The sequence below is a fragment of the Aotus nancymaae genome, unplaced genomic scaffold, assembly GCF_030222135.1.
Source record: "Aotus nancymaae isolate 86718 unplaced genomic scaffold, 86718_ANA_hifiasm-v0.15.2.pri h1tg000036l, whole genome shotgun sequence".
NCBI classification, from domain to species: Eukaryota; Metazoa; Chordata; class Mammalia; order Primates; family Aotidae; genus Aotus; species Aotus nancymaae.
The window spans coordinates 69,474,301-69,495,664 of record NW_026988450.1 but is presented as its reverse complement, the minus strand read 5'-3'; the positions used below and the strand labels follow the sequence as shown (position 1 = coordinate 69,495,664).

Genomic DNA, 21,364 nt, shown 5'->3' with positions numbered 1-21,364 from the left:
ATATAGGATAGAATTGAACTTCAATATCTACCACTCCAGAGAGTAAAGGGGTGACTAGTGGAATTAGCATACAGCAATCACTCCCCACTATCCTCACTTGCAGGAGAAAAATAGATGAAGTAAGTGGAGTAGGAGATTGTCTAGACCAGCTTATTCTTCTCCTCTATTTGCCAGCTCAACTGACATATATATTTTTTAATATTGTTAGGTAATAAAATAAATAAGCTTGCTGCATAGTATGTGTCCAATATAATAATGGGCTCATTTTCTTCATCAGGCACCACAATCATCTGCAAACACCCTCCTGCACTTCCTACTTAAAACCACTATCATTGATAACCCGTGATCTCCCAAAGAAATTCCTAATCTTTTTCTTAGATCTCAATATTTGTAATTTCTCTCAATATTTGACACTGTTAACTATCTCATATTTATTTACTTTGCTTTCTTTTGCCTTCCAGAGCAATTCATGGTGCTGACTCTCCATCTATATGCACTTCTCCAGCTCCTTGTCTGTCCTTTTCCTTGTGCTGCCTTCAGTTCCTGCCCTGACACAATAGATATCCCTATAAAGTTTCATCTCTAGTCCTCTGCACTGGAAGAAGAGTTCTACTCAATTCCTAAATACCACTTATATATTAATGATTTTAAATTTGTGTCTCTAAGTGTGCTCTGTGTCATGCCTTTTTAGAAATCTACATTTTTTGTTTAGTTACTGTCATGGCAGTTTACTTTTTAGTTAACCTATGGGTCAGTTTCTTATTCTGCCTATTCAGTGCAGGTGTCCCTGCCTGGTGGGCAGCTCTTCTCCAAGCAGTAATTGTGAGACCCAGGATTCTTCCATCCTGTGGCTTTTCCCTTCATGGGGGCAGCCCTTTTGGAGTCCTCCACATATGGATGAATGGGAAAAAGAAAGAAATGAAAAGGTAAATCCACTTCTTAACCCTGGCCCTAAGATGTGATACTGCTGCTGCCACACCTTCTATTGCTGAGAAATGATTATATTAACTCACATGCAAGAAGAGAAGCTGAAAAATATAAAAACTGGCTGGGACACTATCTCCTGTAACAACTCTGTACAATCAAAGAGCAGGAAAGCATTTTTAGTGAATCGTTAACCATCTGCACCTTGATAATTTTTTTCAAGAAAAATGTCTTATATTCTGTCATCTAAACATTGTCTTTATCAGATCAAGGACAAAATTAATATTGAAGAATTTCATAGTCATGTAAGCTTTAACAATGCTGCATAACATATCTTTCCTTTGAAGAATAGATGAGATCATCCAGGAAATTCATCACAATAAATAGAGGAGAGTTAATGACAGTACATAAGAAACACCAAAAGAAAGCTGAGAAAGAGTGGTAGAAAAGTAAACAGAAAATTAGAAAAGTTCATGGAATTTATGATATAGTGAGACCAAGTCAAAGATTCCAAGTGGTTAATAGGATGAAGTGTTCTAGAGCAGTGATGTTTGTGTAACCACACCACAATCAAATTACAAAACAACTTCATCATCACAAAAATCTCTCTTGCCATCCCTTTTTAGTCATACCCATGCCCCTTTCCCTTACCATTCCCAGTCCCTGGTAATCACTAATCTATTTTTCACTTCAATAATGTCTCATTAGGAAATATGATATAAATTGAATCATCCAGTATGTGACCTTTTAGGGTTGGCTAATTTTTTTCATTTAGCATAAAGCCATTGACAACCATACAAGTGTTACATGTATCAATAGTTTATTGTTTTTGCTGCTGTGTCATGTTTTATCAGCATTTATTATTGCTGGCTTCTCCAGTATCCAGTCTGGAATATATAAGGCAAAAGGAAAAATCAGGGAACTCTCATGATATTGTTCCTTGGGTCTTGAGGTCTCTAGCTGGTCAACCTTCTTCTCTTCAAATTTTAGTCTCCTTATGTATGTTCTAAATAATGTTATATGTAATGGCCAGAGTTTTTGGTTGTACTTAGCAGGAAAAATAGGAAAATGTACATCTACTCCATCTTTACAGAAGTATAAATGTAACTGCATTTTAAATGTATGAATAAAATTTTCTGTTCTTTCCCAACTTTTTTTTAGGTTCATTGAGCACATGTGCAAGTTTGTTATATGGGTAAATTGCATGTCACAGGGGTTTGGTATGCAGATTATTTCATCACTCAGGTAATAAGCATTGTACCCAATAGGTAATTTTCTAATCCTCACCCTCTTCCCACTGTCTACTCTCAAGTAGGCCCTGGTGTCTATTGTTCCTTTGTGTCCATGTGTACTCAATGTTTAGCTCACATTTATAAATGAGAACATACCATATTGGGTTTTCTCTTTCTGCATTAGTATGCTTAGGATAATGACCTCTAGCTTCATCTATGTTGCTGCAAAGGACATGATTTCATTCCTTTTTATGCCTATGTAGTATTCCATGGTGTATATGTACCACATTTTCTTTACGCACTCCACTATTGATGGGCATTTAGGTTTATTCCATGGCTTTGCTATGAATAATGTTGCAATAGTGCTGTGTTTTTATGGTAGAATGATTTATATTCCTTTGGACATATGCCTAGTAATGGGATATTTGGGTCAAATGATAGTTCTGTTTTGAGTTCTTTGAGGAATGTTTTCCATGGTGGTTGAATCCGTTTACAGTTTCACCAGTAGTATATAAGTGTTCCCCTTTCTCCACAACCTCTCCAGAATCTGTTATTTAAAGACATTTTAATAACGGCTATTCTGACAGGTGTGAAACGGTATCTCATTGTAGTTTTGATTTGAATTTCTCTAATAATTAGTGATGTTAAACATTTTTTCATATGCTTGTTAACCACTTGATATCGTCTTTTGAGAAGTGTCTGTTCATGTCCTTTACCCATGTTTCAATGGGGTTGTTTGTTGCTTGTTAATTTGTTTAAGTTCCTTATAGATTCTGGATATTAAACCTTTGTCAGATGCACAGTTTGCAAATACTTTCTCCCATTCTGTAGGTTGCCTGTGTGGTCTTGATGGTTTCTTTTGCTGCACAAAGCTGTTTAGTTGGTAAACATTGACATTAAATAAATAATTATTATAAATAAATAAGTTACTTATTAATATTTATTTAATATTATAAATTTAATAACTTTTAGGACCTCAAATACAAATTTGCCAAGTTTTCTAAAGTGTGAAAATACCCTGAGTACAAAAAGTTAAGGAATCCGTGTTGTAAATATTTTTTTAAAGGTTACTACTGAAATTTGCACAGTGATTTAACCACAAATAACTCATTGAGATGCCTGAAGGCAGCAGTCTTCATGGAGATGTGGATCTAGGATTTCTTTTCTTAACACTCTGAGAGCTAATATATAACATGACCATATATTCTGCTTTGTCTGGAAAACTCTAAGTTTATGCTTATTTTCCAGGTGTAATTAGTAATAGCAATCTCTTTCATTGTTACAAATATCCTGTTTTGTGTGACAAATTGTATTGCCACACAGATTATACAGAACAATCAAGACTATGCAATTTCTTTTTATTCTATGTTCCAGAAAAACTTCTCAAATCTCAACTTTTCAAGTACATTATGACACAAAGTATAATATTCAATTATTTTTAAGCTAACATTTCTGACAGGCAACCTGAGTCTTAAAATATCCATTTGGTTCATTGGGACTATCAAGACAGAGCAATTACCCTCCCTGGATCTCTCACTGAGCCTTGATTGTGTGGAGAGTGTCATTTCCACAAGCTTTCTATATTGGTCTAAATGTTAAGCCTAGCAGGTCCTCCCACCTTAGTTTATCATCTAGGATCAATCTCAAGCAAGCATAAAGTCCTGAAGACCTTCTGAAGTGCATGGCAATGTTTCAACTGTATGTTCTCATTGCTACTGCTAGCCACCTTCTCCATCATGGAAATCAAGAAGAAGAAAAAAAATAGCGAAAACAGAAATGCCAGAAAAAGTTCTAGCATTCCAATGGGCAATCTTAGTGGCAAAACCAATTTGGCTTTTATTGATTCACAAAAGAAATATTTATTGGACCTATTATGTGCCCTTCTCCCGAATTACATAACCACAGGGATTGACATATAAAAGAAGCTGAAAAATACTCATCTCCTTCAGAACGAGTATTTTCTAGAACAGTCTTCAGAAGAAGTAGCCAAACATGTCATTTTCTATCTCAACGTATCCTAAATTATCTTCTATACACTAAATTCCCTATGAGCAAACTATATTTAAAAGAAAACAAAACAAAATATTACATGACATCAAGAATCCATGTGGAAATCACTATGAAAAGTTATGTGAGAGAGAAATATTTTTTCTATTAAAAATGTGAATTTGAAAATGGTCTCATCACTGCAGAGACTTATTTAACACTCAGAATTTAATTATTGTATGAGTTCCTGAATAGTCTCATGGACTTAGGGTTTTCTTCAGCCACAGGATTTTAACTGTAAGAGAAACAGAGGTCAGATTTTCAGAATTTATAGCTTGGTTGTAGCTGTCAATCAGTTCCCAGGATTACTGAGGCCAATATGTACCAAACAAGCCAACAACTCACTCCTCTAGAGGCCACAATTGACATGACAACATTCTTTTTTATAAAGCCCAGACTGAGCCTCAGAATCTTCCACAATACAAAACTCAAGATACTCTCTATCAGTTGTTCTGGGTTGACACAAGAACCCTATTTCTCATTTCTGCCCTAAACTATGAATGTAACCACAGAATAATATTTATGCTTTTAGCCTGTGCTTTCTCAACTATCCATAATCATGGGATAATCATATGCTCCATTTCTCTCTCTCTCTCTCTCTCTCTCTCTTTCTCTCCCCATCTCCCCATCTTCTCTGTCTCTCTCTCTTTCTCCCCTGCCCCTTTATCTCAAGATATTCATTTTTCATCAACGCCTGTCTGTTTCTTCTCTCTCTCTCTCTCTCTCTCTCTCCCCCCCCACCCCCCCCCCTTTTTTTTTTTTGAGAAAGAGTCTCACTCTGTGGCCCAGGCTGGAGTACAGTGGCGTGATGTCAGCTCACTGCAACCTCTGCCTCTTGGGTTCAAGAAATTCTCCTGCCTCAGCTGCCCAAATAGCTAGGATTACAGACATGCACCACTATATCTGGCTACTTTTTGTATTTTTAGTAAAAACAGCGTTTCACCATGTTGGCCAGGCTAGTCTTGAACTCCTAACCTCAAGCGATCCACCTGCCTCAGCCACCAAAAGTGATGGGATTACAGGTGTGAGTCACCTCGCCCAGCTTGTCTGTTTCTTCTGACAAACTTCAAAACCTACCACCTCCACAAAGCCTCTGGAGGCTAAAAGAAATCCAATATCCTGGATTTGTTATAAATGAAGCCCACATTTGTAGAGTTTGCCTTTCAATATTATACTCAAATGAGAACATCTTTATCAGCCAAATGGAGATGACAGCAAGTGATCTGGTGGGTGAGACACAAATATATGAAAAATATGAATATATCAGACATGATATTAAAAACAGAAGGAGTATTCTGTATGAGTACAATGAAATCCTCAAATCATCTGACTGTGTGCCTGTAAAATCCCAGGTAGTTGAAAGATAAACTACTGGAGTAACATACACAAAAATAATGAAGATGACAGAACCTTAAAAAATGGACAAGAAAAGATAGTACCCATCCTATAGACTAAAACATAAAATGTGAATCTTAAAAAATATGCAGAGCCCATAATAAAGACATCTCTAAAATTTTACTGAGGCCATGAAAGAACGTTTCATGTTCCTTGATAAGAAAATGGATATAAAAATGCCACCTCTTCTAAAACTAGTTGGTGGTCTTAATACAATTCTGAACAAACTACCAATAGTGTGTTTTAAAAAGAGGTAAATAATTTGGTGAAATCACTCTAAAAGTAGCTAGAAGAATAAATTGATGTGACTAAGAAAAATTTCAAAAAGAATAATTAATATAATATTTAACATTAAAGATACAGTGGTTCTATTTCTGAAAGCACTGAAGTACTAATCTTTATAATAATAACCTGATTAGAGAGCAACTACTGTTTCCACAGGCTTTGGAATAAGCACTTTACAACATTGTTTAATTCCCATGCAATCCTATGGTGAAGACAATATTATATCTGTTTTACAAATGAGGAGTTTAGGTCATTCGCCAGAATTCACAAGTAGAGACAGAGCAGCCTGTTGGGTAAGTATATAGGCTCTGGAGTCAAGGAGGTCTGTATTCGAATCTCAAATACATTTCTCACTAGCTGTTGAATTTTGAGCTTGTAATTTAACTTAAATGAAGCTTCATTTCCTAATCTGCAATTTGAGGCTAATAATCGCTCTTATAAAATCAACATATGAATGAAATGATATAAATATACATAACAGAGTCCCATGACATAGTTGGTGCTCAATAAATTCAAGCTTAAAAACACTAAAAACTATACAGTAAAGCAGGTGTTGAAACCCAATAATAATAGCTAGTGTATAGTGAACACTTCATTCTGGGCATCATTTCAAATACTTTCTATGTGTAAAATCATGTTGATTATCCTAACCTTAGAAGTAGTTAATATTATTACTAAACCCACTTTGCAGTTTAAGAAACAGGCACAAGCAAATGAAATACTTTGTCAAGGACATACGGCTAAGCTGAGGCAGAGCTAAAATTAAACACAAGTGATGCTCTCAGCCACCACATCTATTGCATTTCTTCACACACAATCATTGATATGAGATGGACAAGGAGATAGATGGGGTAGGAAGGCCCATCTATCTCCTTGTCTGTGACTAGGATACTATGAAACAGCCCAGGCTTGAGTGGATGAGGATTTAGACAAAACCAGAAACTAAGGAGTTAAAAGACAGGAAATTAGTATGGCAACTATATTTAGAAAAAAATAGGAAGACTAAGAAAACATCAGATGTAGATGAGAGAACAGTCCAATTTCTAAGTTGGGAAAATGGGATCAAAATCATGTTCTTGGTGAAGATATGGAAGGCGGCAGGGGTGGGAAACCTTAAAAGAACATTTACCTAAATTAACCAGACTGTATACAAAAAGTCAAAAAGCAATATTTTATTTAACACTGACTATAAGTTATGGAGGACTTATCAGCAATAAAATCTCCTAATTAACACTAAATAAAGGAAAATTTTACCCGAAGATAACCAGCTTAATATGGACACTGAAACAATGTATTATGAGGATTTCTTGGTTTAGCTATCCAAGCCAAAGTCTTGTTTTATCATAACTTGCATGCAATCAAGTTTTGCAAGTCTTTGCAAAAATTAGGGAAAAACCAAACATAATTCCTTAAAAACCTCAAAAAACCAATTTGTAACAAATAAAAGAGTTTTGTTAAAATTCAGTTATTTAAGAGCCTCTAAAATCTTTTTAAAATCTAAGGTTCTTTCATTGATTAACATACCTCATAAACTATCTGGGGATATATATAGTATAGTTTATGGTGAGACAGTCTTCTCAGATGTATTATCATACTAACTAGGAAGTTTCCTTTACAGATATCATCATCGAAACCATTCTGAAAAGACCAAATCACCTTTTCCCAAGCCCTCTCACGTTTTCACGTGAGTACACATGAACTTATTCTGCATAAAATAGGGAAAGAAGTTATATAAAGTGTGTTTTGGCATGAACTGATGTATTCTAACATTGAAAAAGATTTCTCCTTCTTTCTCACAAAATGCCACCCAAAATTAGAATGGTATCACCAGCTTCTTTACTTGGAGTCCCAATTCTAACCTCTCCGAGAAAAAAATACCATGATTTATAAAGGCATTCCAGTGCTCTAGGCTGGAGAGAAGAGGCACTGTTGGATACGAGTTGCATACTGGCACTTAAAAAAAACGAATCACATCACAACAGAGCACAAAATTCCCATCAATGCCCCTATCACCAACAAGCCAGTGTCCCCACATAGCCCTCAGATCACCTTGAGAAGTCTTGCATTCTTTTTCTCTACAAACTTGTTTTTAGAAGATGACAGTGACATTGTGGAAAAATCTCAGTGTGGGAATAGATGATCTATTGTGCTTCAGTTCTGGGATCTGGTCTATCTGACAAAGTCACTTAAATTATCTGAACTTCAATTGCTTTATCTATAAAATAGAGGACAAGATGAAGAGGCTCTAAAAATTAAGAGCAACGGTAATATTGTTATTTCACTGCTATTTCACCCAATGTGATTTAATACATTTTTGACTGGAGAAGGAGCTCCCAGAAGGAAAGCACTGACTGTCCCGACTTTCTAAAGTTGACCATGGATTTCGTGTCCTCTCTTAGAATGATTCTACCCACAGCCAAAGTTATAATAAAACACTACAGCTCACCACTACTGTTGTTGCTGATGATATTTTTCTGGAAGACTTAGACATTCTAAACTCTTTTTTCTTTCTTCTTTTACAAAAATTATTGAGCATCCTCTATGAGCAAGCACAAATGTTAGGCACTAGAAACAGAGTGGTTCATGAAATAATTGTAGAGCCAGCCCACATGGAACCTGGAGTCTAAAACTAGATGGTTTCTCCTAAGTATAGCAAAAAGTCATCATATTGTAACACAGATAATGTTCAAGGATGCAAATTTGAAGGGAATTCTCACCAAAATTTATAGACTCATAGAAGCATAAAGACTGGAATGAATTTTTATCCTTCAATTATTCTTCTTATGAAAGCCTTGGAATCCATTATAAATGGTTACTAAGACTGTCTTTGAATACTTCCTATGATGAAACACTTACTCAGAGAACAGTCCATTGCACACCTTTGGCACCACATATTATAAGACACATAACATCCTTTTTCTCTAAGAGATACCAGAATATCCCTTTGAAAGGGCCACCACATGCCTGCCAGGACATTTTACAGTGCTGCCCCACAAGTGATTATTTGGAGAGGTCACCTAACAATCCTGACAACTAAAGACACAAAGTTTAAAATGATTAATAACTTACATTGGCATAACATTCAAATAGAATAAGTATTTAAGGAGAGGATCTTTTTGTGATTATGTAGCAATTCAGACTTGAAGTTTGTTGTTTGAAGAGAAAGCAAGTAGGCAGGATTTAAATGTTTTACTTTAACTTTATTACTTGAAAAGAGTGCATTTAATTATGTAAATATAATGGGTCTCTAAAAAAGGATGAAAAACTGAATATACTTGTCTAATTTTTCTCTCTTCTAAAATTCCATTAAAATGACAGTAAAGAATATTTTCAGGCATAAATCCACAAAGATGAGAAATAGAAGAAGAGAAAATGATGACAAAATATTAGAAGGTGGGAGATAAAGTTAAGATTTCGTTTTCTTGGACTCAGTAAGTTATTTCAATGACTTACTGAGTCCAAGAAAACGAAATCTTAATATAAAACTGGGAAAAGCCATGATACAACTTGATTTTCCCTAAATTCCCTAAAGGCTAAGAACTAGCAAAAGTTTCTGAAAGTAGGAGCAAAGAGAGTAGCGTAAGAGAATTGATAGAAAGTCAATTTAAGGAGCAAATATTTAGAACCTGTCTCTAATTGTACACAGCTGGGGAGAATCTGGATCTTGGAGGTTCTTTCTTAAGAAAGAATTGTATCCAGGGTAAGAAACAACACGTACCCAATACCTGTACTCCCATTGTATCTAAGAAGTAACTAGCTTGGTTTCGGATTTTTCAGGCTCATAGGCGAAGGGACTTGCCTTGTCTCAAATGAGACTTTGGATTGTGGACTTTTGAGTTAATGCTGAAATGAGCTGAGACTTTGAGGGTTTGTCGGGAAGACAATTGGTTTTTAAATGTGAAGATACGAGATATGGGAGGGGCCAGGATGGAATGATATGGTTTGGATCTGTGTCTCCATGCAAATCTCATCTTGTAGTCTCATAATTCCCATGTGATGTGGGAAGGACCTAGCGGGAGATGACTGAATTATGGGGGTGTGTTTTTCTCGTGCTGTTCTCTTTATAGTAAATGGGTCTAACAAAATCTGATGGTTTTGAAAATGGGAGTTGCCATGCACAAGCTCTCTTTTTGCCTCCTGCCATCCACTTAAGATGTGACTTGCTCCTCCTTGCCTTTCACCATGATTGTGAGGCCTCTCCAGCTATGTGGAACTGTAATTCCAATAAACCTCGTTCTTTTGTAAATTGCCCAGTCTCAGGCATGTCTTTATCAGCAGCTGGAAAATGGATTAAGACAGGAAGTGACCTTTGAAATGAACCACACCATTAAGTGGTTTGCCCACACCATGTCTGAACTTATTCTAGGTGTCTGCATTTTAAGTCATGTGCTCTTCTCTCATCCCTCACTGCCTCTCTGTCAAAATGAACAAAGACAATGATAAATTTTCTTCTAAAAGTTATTTTAAAGTAAGGTGATTTTAACTAGGTGGAAGATATTAAAATTCTGATCATAGTAGGTTTGAAGCACATAATATTTCAAAGTCCCTTTTTACCAAGTTCCGGAATCTTTACCAACATATTATATCTTCCATTTCTGACAAACAAGGTAATTTCTTTTTCCTTTAGAGTTCTTCACTTTCCATTATGCTTTACTCCTGAATCTTACTAACAGGACAGAAAGCATCTATTAGTTTCCATAGAAAGAAACAATGGGAGATTTCAAGTTTTTCAGAAAAAAAGTTTTTATATACTGTTTTGGATTCACCCTTTATACCCATCCTTAAAGTATTCTATTTCACCCAAATTCTGTGAATCTGTTTGCTAGTGTTCCTCTTCTCACATAATTCCAAATCTGCCTCACCGGCATTATATTAACACAAATTTTCCAGAAATAACTTCTTTAGTTTCTCCATTGAAAGTTGGTGCCAAATTCAAAATAACAAAATTATCTAAACAAGAATTATAAATTTCAAAGTGTGTTATTTTATGAATATTCTCAATAAGGAATGTTTCCACAATTACTTACTTTGAGGTTTTATGAGTAAGTTCTCTTCACAAAATTAACCTCACCTGTCAACTTTCTTCCAGTTTTAGCCTCCAACATCACATGCAGAGACATTTAAGAAAATTGAAGTATCAGTTTGCTGAGAATGATGGTTTCCAGTCATCCATGTACCCCAGAACTTAAAATATAATTTTAAAAAGTCATTTATAAAAAAAAAAAAAAAAAAAAACAGAAAAAAAAGAAAATGAGGTATTGAGGCTTCACAAAGCAAAGCTTCATTTTCTTAAATGTCTCTGAATATGATGTTGTCATTCCTTCTTCTCTCAATTTTTGTGTTTTAATCTCAGGACTGATTCTGAAAGTATAATATTGGTTTAGTTCATTGTGCATAGTTTTGTGCATAATTATACCCTGCTAAAGAAATTACTAAGATTAGCCTTAAGAATATTTTGTAGAGAAAAAACTTTTTCTCCATTCATTTATGTTCAGTAGCTGAGGGTCTGCAAATTAAACTGGCAAAAAGGCTAACAGGAGGAAAAAAGTTTATTTGCATGTATAACATAGCTTACAAAAGAAGTAGCTTGATAAATGGCTAGAGGTCTACATACTTTTCTTAGTAAAGAAAGGAAAAAAGACAAAAAATGTCCCCATGAGAAAAACAAATGGGTTTTTATAAGAACAAATAAAAATAATAAAGTTTGTGATAGTGCTTGTTCATGCAAGTCTGAAAATTCTGTTTTCTTCACGGACATAAATCTTCCCTAACAGGGGATTTATGGTTGATTTAATCTTGGTGACCTTCTGAGGAATAAAATCAAACCAGAAAAGATAATTTATGGCAGCTATATTCCTGGAAGCTTCTGTTTTTAGTCAGATAAGGGAAACGCTAAGAAGGCTTCTTTCTGAATCTGTTGAATCACTGATGTCTTCAACTTAAAATAATCTATATACCAACTCTAGGATTCTGAGTGTTTACCCACAAAGCTAAAGGTTATCAACCCCAAGAGGCACATGAGCTTTTTTCCGAAGCAGAAAAAAAAAATCTTCTAACAGAATATCATATCTGTGCATTATGAAAATTTGAGGCATATAAGAAAATCTTTGTAATTGTAAAAGAAAGAAAACTGCTCTCAGATAACTGGATGACTCCAAAATGTTCATGACCTAGGACCTTGAGGAAGATCAAATTATTTGCCAGAGTTATTGGCCTATTTCTATATCTATATCCTTTAATATATAATACAGTTTCTTTTACCTAAAGTAAATAAGTATTCTCCAATACTTGACTTTGGGTTCATCTATGTGACTTACTTTGGCCAATAGATGTTTACAGGTGCAATGCAAGTAGGAGTTTGAAATGTGCACATGCCATCGTAATGAGAAGAACATAATGTGGCTAGCTCACTGGTCCAAGAAGGATGACAGATACATGAAAGCCACTAATTGACCTTTATAACAGAGTGTGAAGCAATCATCCCAGCCACCCTGCAAATTCATGAGTAAATATCTATATACATACATACACACACATACACACACATATATATAATTTTTGGATGATAATGAGATTCTGTGGTTACTCATCCAAATTCTGATTCATACACTAAATACCTGAAGTACTACATTTTTTTTTTCAGTGTGTTGAAAGGTAATTTGTGGTATAAATAACCGAAAATTTCTCCAAAATCTTTATGTTATATAACTGAAGCAATTCTACCAATATACTACTATAGTAGTATACGAACACTGTATAGTAGTATACAAGCACTACTGATAAATTAGATGCAAGCACAGGAATTAGAAATTATCATCAGATTGCTCTTTCACGTAACTGTCATATTGCCAGAACTCCAAGCCAATCAGTCATTTTGATGAGTTTGGAAAACCATTTTGATAATATACAAGACACAGTTTTTACTTAGTTGTATTCACTGAACATGAAATATTCTACTTTTTTATATGTTAGTATTTTCCAAGTTTCTAAATAGTTACATACATATTGCTTAATAGCATAAGAATATGTTCTAATTTTCTTGCTTATGTAGTTTTTGAATGTTAAGTTTAAATTTCTTTCTGTCATGATTATAAATTATAGATTGGTATATACCTTTATAGTACTAACTTTTTTTCTATTGTTTGAAATTATTTTTAATGCCAGTTTTATTCTTTTAAAAAAATCTCCATATTTTATTAGCAATTTTCTCTGTTCTTGTGCTTAAACAAGTTACCTTCATTTTATTGAATTTCAAAAAGTACAGTTCAAATATAGTTGCTTATCTTTATGCATGACAAACTAAAGTGAAATTTACATTTTTCTAAATTTTATGTGCATAATCTCTTTCTCTATCTCCCATTCGCTCTCCCTATCTCTACACACACACACACACACACACACACACACACACACACACAGAGCTGAGATTGACTACAGATTTCTTTTTAATATAATTTAGTTGACTTTTGTCTCATCCTACTGACTACATGATAACTAACCAAAAGGAATCTCCACCAATTCTCCCCTTCTCAAGCTTAGAAAGAGTTCCAGGTTGATATGCTCAGAATGGCAGGCAAGTGATAAATCATAACTGGATTTATAAGAAAATTTCAACTGACTTCAGCAAAGCAGCCAACTAAGGAGTAATAAAGAGGGCCAAAAAGTTTATTCATAGGCCTTTTTAGAGTTGTTTCGTATGTCTTGAGTTCTCCTACTTTGGGTCTTAGGATCAGGTGAACATAGAGGAAGCTAAGACTTTCCTGGAGGCGTTTCTACCTGGTTGAGAGCAGATGTTAAATCAAGTCCCCAGTATTCCATTTTTCTATTAAATCACCAGAAACCTGAGTGTTATAGATGTAAATGATTGTGCAATAGCATCTGTCTGCAAAGTGATTCACTCATCTTCTGCCAACACTGGCTCTCTAGGGTTTAGTTTGAACAAGGCAGGAGTCCCAGACCCCAGACCACTGCCAGATGCTCCATGTGTGCTTCTTCAGAGCAACATGAAATGCGACCACAAGATTGTAGCAATGGCTGTGAGACCATCATATCTTTTTCCTGTAGTGTCTTGCATGCCTGGGCAGAATTTTCAGTTCTTTGTGTAGAAGATAGTTTTAAAGTAAGTCCAAAGATTTATTTTGATGTGTGCTTCTCTTTTAAGTTTCTTTCTCACCTACAGCAGAGGAATTTCAGTTATCAGCATGGATTCAAAAACTCTCCCACCAGATGAATTATACCCTAATCAAGCACAACCCACTGTTGATCATTCCATTTTATGCCACTTCAACATATAGATTTAAAATTTATTTAAAATAAGGACACATCTATACAACTTGTGTATTCAAAATTAATGACCAGGAACTGGTCTCAAGTCAGAGAGAACTGACTTTTATATCCCTGTTCTTGCCTCCTAGCTACAGGCCCTTGGTCAAAGTTCAGTAACCTCATTTTAGAATAAAATTGAGTTAAAATTAAAGACAGTATCTGGAATAGCAAGCACTCAACAGAAACTGGTGACTAATATTGCATTTTTATTATTAATAGTTCAAAATAATTCCTTTTTGATATAATACTTTTTTTCAAACAACACTGTTTCTCAAAACAAATTTTACATCACTTGATCAATTCTTTCTGAATAATTTTATAAGACTAAAGAAAATCAGATTAATAGTTTTCTTATATATATATTGGGATAGGACATAGGCATTATGTTCAGATCTTGTTATGCATTTGCTCAAATAAACTAACCTTCATATGTCAATTGTATTTTATCAAGAATAAATTAACATGGCAAAACAAATAGAAAAATAAAGCGTGGGTACGTGTCAAATGTTTGTGTCAAATTGTATTATTTTTCAATTATTTACTGCCTTCCCTATAAAAATATTATATGCTTCTGCCTCATGACTACCAGACTTGGTCTTCTTACTTACTTTGGCAATAGAAATGTGTAAGTGACATAAGCCACATCTAAGCAGAAATTTGAAGAGCCATCAGGTAATTTCATCATTGCTTTTTTTCCTATCTCTTCAAAAATGTTATGAAATTTCCCTTTCGCTTCTCGAATCCTGAATGCAGACTTGTGAAGCATAACTCTAGTCAATTTATAATTCGCAATTGTAGAGATACAGGCAACTGAACAGATTATGCATAGGAATTAAATATTTATTATATGAAGCCACTGATATTTAAGAATTGTTTGTTATACAGCATAACCTTAAAAAGCTGACTAGTACAAAAATAATTGTCCAAGGTAAAGTACTGCATAACAGGAATGCTAAATAGGGGAAATTTGTATAAAACCCCCTTAAACCTTTGAATGAGAAAGAAACTTACAGGAAACTGGAAAAGTGATGGCTCCTACTATGCAATAATAAATTGCTTTCTGTAAATAACTTGGGAACATTCTGTTTGACAACTGCTATTCTTTGCATTTGACAAGGTACTTTAAAACATGTAGATAGATTAGATAGATAGATAGATAGATAGATAGATAGATAGATAGATAAGAAATCAGATAAGATCGATAGATGACTCCATGGAAAGGTGACAAAAGAATGCCCATATTGCCTGTAATCCCAGCAGTTTTGGAGGCCTAGGCAGGTGGATCATCTGAGGTCAGGAGTTTGAGTTCAGCCTGGCCAACATAGTGAAACCCTGTATCTACTAAAAATAGAAAAAAATTAGCTGGGCATAGTGGTGAGCACATGTAATCCCAGCTACTTGGGAGGCTGAGACAGAAGAATCACTTGAACCCAGGAGGCAGAGGTTGCAGTGAGTCAAGATTGCTCCACTGCCCTCCAGCCTGGGCAACAAGAGCAAAAAAACTCCATCTCAAAAAAAAAAAAGAAAGAAAACTCACATATGTAACCTCTCAATTAAGGTAATGCCTATTAAAATATTTCAAGTGGATAAAATTGCTCACAAAAAAGAGATGAAAGTCACTCTCCTATAAAAACATAATAAGCTCAAGTTACTTGTAAGTAAATCTAGAGAGGTATAGAGATGTGTTTCAAAAGGAATTTTGTGTATGGCTTCCTGGAATACAATATTTTTAAAAATAGTTGTAATTCTAAAAAAGCCCAAGATCTGGATTAAGAGAGACTGACCATTTGATGCTGAAAATGGTCTTTGCTACCTCCTGCTATTGTCAGCAAAAAGTAGGATGAGAAATCTGTTAAGCCACTAAGGAAAGCAGTTTCTCTAATACCTTGCTCAGATGTGGCTAAGCAAGTCAACAGAAAAGGAAGAACCTTTTAATAAATGGGGTCAGAACCAAGCAGGAAAAAGGACTAAGAAACTAAGGCCCAAAATCTAAAATTTTAAAAATTGTTTCTGCTTTTTAAAAAAATCACCTTCTTACAGGAGGTTTTCTCATTGTCTATCCAGTAAGATTTCAAAATTGCTATGGATCAGTGAATTCTGTATACTTCCAATATGCTACCTTCTTAAATCAGTGGTGCCTTATTTTATATGTAGCCCACAATTCCACAGTTGTAGATTCACACAAAAGTATTTTTGTTCATGGGTCTCAAAGAGAGTTTCACCAAAACATGAGATACAGATCATTAACATACTCTATTTTTAGGCCAGTTGCTTTGATTAAAAGCAACTTTTGATAGGTATTTCTTGTAGACAGTCAGTCATTTCTAAGTAGGGCTGGAAAATATATATTTGAGATTATTAAGGAAGATTGGGATAGTCTGTTATTATTTCCATTTGTTCACTGCCCTTTCTGTAAGAATATATTTTTCTACTGAAAAGATATAAGGCTTCACCTTTTGACTTATTTTTCACCAGTGAAATCAGCAATAATGCAAGCCACATCCAAGCAGAAGTCTTTAGAGTCATTATACAGTTCTGTTTTTTTGTGAGGTTTTCATTTTGTTTTGTTTTGTTTCTCTTTTTTCTCTTCCATGAGAACATCATATCAAGATACTGGCAGCTCCTTAGCCTGAATTAAACAATGGGAAAACTTAACAGAATTTCAGCCATCCTGAAGCCAACAGCAAGAGAATTACAGAGTGCCACAAAGATGATGATGTAACTTGAGTAAAAAAGAAAACTTGGCTGTTTTAAGCCATGGAGGTGTTAGGATCATTTTTATCACAACCCAGCCTAACAAAAATTGATTAGTAATATGTATGAGAGGTATTACATTTAATAAAATATTCACAGAAAAGCCATTTCAATTTTTCCAAAAGTGAAAAAAGCATATTGCCTAATAATGGTGAATTCTAGTGTGTGTAGTAGATATCTTTTACTTGTGAATTACTAATAGATAATAGTATTTCATTTGTGTGCTACTAATATGTAATAGCATTATGTATGTTGAACAGCCTCCTTATATTTTAATCATTTTCCACATTGTGAATCCTGCTTCTCTGGGATAGAATTCAGAACATATCCTTTCAGTGCAGATGCAAATGTATGACCTACATAAGACTTGGATTTGAAATGGAGCAGTGATCTACAGAAGCTTCATATGGAGAACCTGTTCTATACAAAACTTGGAACAGAAATATCTGGTTCTTCAGAAATGGTAGTTAATAGGATGCTCTACATTCTGTCCCGAGTGTAAGGAGCTAGGCAGTCATGTTCCTGAGAAAAGTCTCTTATGCAGTCCTACACTCTGCCTGGTTTCAAAGCTTCAGAGTCCATCTCTCTGTACCTTCCAAATTGACTTTAATAAATTAGTTGTTTTTTAAAACAAATTAAACAAGCCAGAGAGAACTCTTTTGTTTAAAAGTAGGTATCCAAACAAACATATATGTGAACAGAAAAATACTATATTTGGCTAACGTCTGTACACAAGGGGAGAATGGTTCGTATTCCTAATGTAAACCAAAGTCTCCTGAAACATAACACTCTTCACCACTGTCAGAGGTACAAATCCAAGGAGAGGAACTTCTTCACAAGATTGGATAGCCTTAAATTTCTTGACTACTTCTTGAAAGCACTGATACACATACTTATACTTTCTTGGTTCCCACATCTCTTTTCTTAACTTGCACACATCCTCTCCAAACTTAAGCCCTCATTATCACTTCCAAGCACTAATGCAATGATTTTTCCTGCCTCTAATTTCTAAATAATTGGCTCCAACATTCACATTGCTGCCAGAGCAGATCCTTTTCCTACACTACTCAATAACTACCCCGGGACTGTAGGAAAAATCTACCACAATACATTCCCAATGTACTTTAGTCCCCTCCTCCACAAAATCGTCTCACGTTTCCTGCACTCCAGCCACAGAAGACTTGACCTCTGAAAAATGTCCTCGATGGCATCTTATACCAAAACGTTTGTTCAGCCCACTCTCAGAAATGTCTCCCACCTGGTCAGTGCTTCTCACACCTGCACGTATGAAAACTTGGAGAATTAAAAAGAAACTATTATCCTTCAAAGGAAACTCAAATACTACTCAGTAGGAAACTTTCTCTGATCACTCTGAGGAAATTCATCACTCGTAAAGCACCGTGTACCTCTCTAAGAGTGTCTATTTCTCTCTGCTTGTATTATCGTATGTGTTTGCAGGTCTCCACATCCACATTACATTGTAATTGTAAACTCCTGTCAAGCAGGAGTCATGAATGAACATCTGCAAATGCAGAGCAGCAGTGATATCTTTGTCTCTATTGTACTCCAAGAGTGTGCACAGATAAAATAAAATGGCTGTGAGTAGAGCAGAACAGAGTATATGAAACAGGATATGCATTTCCTTAAATGCTTTTCTCTGACTAAGCCACAACAGCAGCAACAAATTTTTTTTTTCAGTGTGAAAGATAAGTTTATAAAAAATAATGAATAAAAAAATGTGCTCAGGAAAGATTAGATTATTGTGATGCCTTCAAAGGGGAAAGGACTCTTTTGCTGTGCATGTTTAGACTGTAGACTATTAAATGGCCTTGAATGTTTGGAAATAGGAAGGGAGTGGACTCCAGCTTTCTCCTCAAGTGTGGTCTCATCAATGTTTGATTATGGATTTAACTATTTGCATCATCCTAAAATAATAAACTCTCCTACACAATGTTACCTCACATAGGCTGTCCAGGAAAAGTATGCTTAGACCCAGCAAAAGTATGCTTAGACCAGAACTTCTTTCAGCAGGGAGGAAATAATGACATAATGGATTGTAGTTGCTCAGTGAATTTGAATCATGCAAGGACAGACATACGAGTCTGGGTGGAATAAAGTGGGTAATAGTGTGATTTCATACTTGACATCTTTGCCCCAAGTAACAACTTCCCTTGCCCTCTCCAAACAAAATTAATTTTGTTTGAAACTAAAATTCAGCGGTACATTGTTTATTTGATTTAAACATTAATCAATTCTATGATTAGCAAAGGCATTGGAAGACAATAGGTATTCCATAGAAGGTATTCAATAAAATATAGATATTAAATATAGGTATTCAACAAAATATAGATATTCAATATAGGTATTCAACAAAAATTTGTTAAATTTTATCAAATTGAAAATTAATTAATGCCTCATCAATTTCCCCTTACCCTACCAGAAAAGGACAATCTGCTGCTTTGGCTATTCTATAAGTATGATGATCTTCAACTGCCTCCTCACATTCCCAAGTCAAACTTTATGTTTTTCTGATGTCAAACATATCTAATTTATTTTAGTCAGCCAATCATCTGGCTTCTCTCAAGGCATTAACTAATGGGCTAACAATTTGACTGATATATAGGCATGGTCATTGTTCCCTTTTATTATCCCTTTTTAAAAAAGAAAAAAAAAATCTTCAACTTTGGGCTTCCCAGTCAAGTAAAGATATATATCCTCAGTACATTTTGAACTCTATCCTTTCCAAATCAATCAGCTTACAAGTCCTTGATTTCTGTAGTGCTGAAATATTAAACAACCCTTTAAATTAAACTGAGAAGCTAAATGTCCAGAACCAAGAACAAGTTGGAGAAGTCTTCACAGTCTTACAATGCAAGCCATTGTTCTTTATACTAAAATCAAATGTAATGGAGAAGAAGCAGTAAGTTCTCAGGCACCCATAGGAGGAAAAAGAAGATACTAATGGTATGTCTGAGTCTGAAAGAAAGTAATATCCCTTAGGAGCAATAGACTTTTTCATGAACTTCATTTGTAATTCATCTGCTTGGCCAAATCAAAGTGTAACATAGGGGAGCATTCAAATAAAAAGATCATATGCATTTGGAGAATAAAAAGAGATATTGAAAGAGTGAGGATTAATATAGGAAATGATTAAGAAGATGGTAATTTAATAAAACAGCTGTTCCATCTTTTTTTCTATTCTTGAACATGAGAGTGCATACTTCTGCAAAGCAGATTATTGTTCTCCCTACAGTAAAACAGAATCTTCCTACGCTTATAGTTACACAAAAGTAACAAATAGCAATTCATGTGCTTTATTCATCATTAGATCCTAAAAGAGATTAATTTTCATAAGTGTATTCATACCATAAAAATAGACCCAGATACAATAGAAATGGGGGAAAACTTCCAACTCTTCTTCATAATTATACGTGAATATTAATTTTTCCAGTCTGCATAAAATAGGATTCTGCTATAACTGACCACCAAGCGGGTAATTTTGTGCCTATTCATATAACAAAAAAGAACAGTGATTCAGTAGACATAACCAACAGGTTTATTGTGCTCAAATCTTCATTTCTTTGCCAAAGTATTTGTTGCATTTTGCTGATAATTACAAAGGAACACTGCATTTCTAGTAATTTTTTTCAGTTACAAAAAAACAAAAAAGGTCATCTCTGTACTTAAAGATGAGATGAGAATCTAAAGCATCTTTGCTCCGTTTACAACTTCTCTGCCCTGGAGTTTCTTACATTATATCATTCAAAAAGGGTCACATTTTAAAATCATTATATTGTCTGAAAAGAAGAGCTAACTAGGTAGCAAATCCAGATATAATTATCATCACTTCATGAATGCAGAAACTTGACACTTATAAAAGTTACATGGGGTAAATAGCCCCAATTTTTTCACTGTATTCTGTTATCTACAAAGGTATCAGGTAATTCGGTATTTGGGATACAGGTAAAATAAACTTCATGTTTCTTTACATTTACTATTGAAGAATAAAGGTAAGGAGCCACAAAATGTATTGTTAAAAGGGATTTTAAAGATAATCTCATCCAGCTTCTTCAGTTTAAACATAAAGAAATCAAGGCCCAGAGAAAAGAATTGGTCTGCACAACATTGTAGGGTTTTCCATCTACAAATCAAGGATTCAAATCCAGTTGTTTAAGTCTGCAGCCACGGGACTAGACTGCCCCTCACTCAATCAAATCAGGAATCATGATGACAAGAATGTTAAGGTCATGTTTCCATATGTCAACTGCCTCTAATCACACTGGACGTTTTAACTAAAAGCCTTCTTTCTCCCAATTCCTTTTTTGAACAATGTGCAAAGCAAACAGTGAAATTAAAAGAGACTGATTAATCAATTACCTCCAGTCATCTATTCAGGATTCGCC

The 21,364-nt window shown here is 34.8% G+C and overlaps 2 long non-coding RNA genes across 3 annotated transcripts in view; one reads left to right on the top strand and one right to left on the bottom strand.

Annotated features, from left to right (window-relative positions):
• LOC105726858 (uncharacterized) overlaps positions 1–9,310 on the top strand; it is a 36,852-nt gene extending 27,542 nt beyond the window's left edge. The window contains exons 4-5 of one of the 2 annotated variants that reach the window (XR_010345615.1): positions 777–2,169; positions 7,501–9,310. This is a non-coding gene — a long non-coding RNA (uncharacterized LOC105726858). Of the gene's footprint in view, positions 1–776; positions 3,153–7,500 lie in introns of those variants that run through there. The other variant, XR_001109646.2, reaches the window with a different exon arrangement.
• The window catches only part of LOC135278053 (uncharacterized), a 323,037-nt gene that overhangs the window by 177,906 nt on the left and 123,767 nt on the right, over positions 1–21,364 (bottom strand). The gene's annotated exons all lie outside the window — the stretch shown is intronic.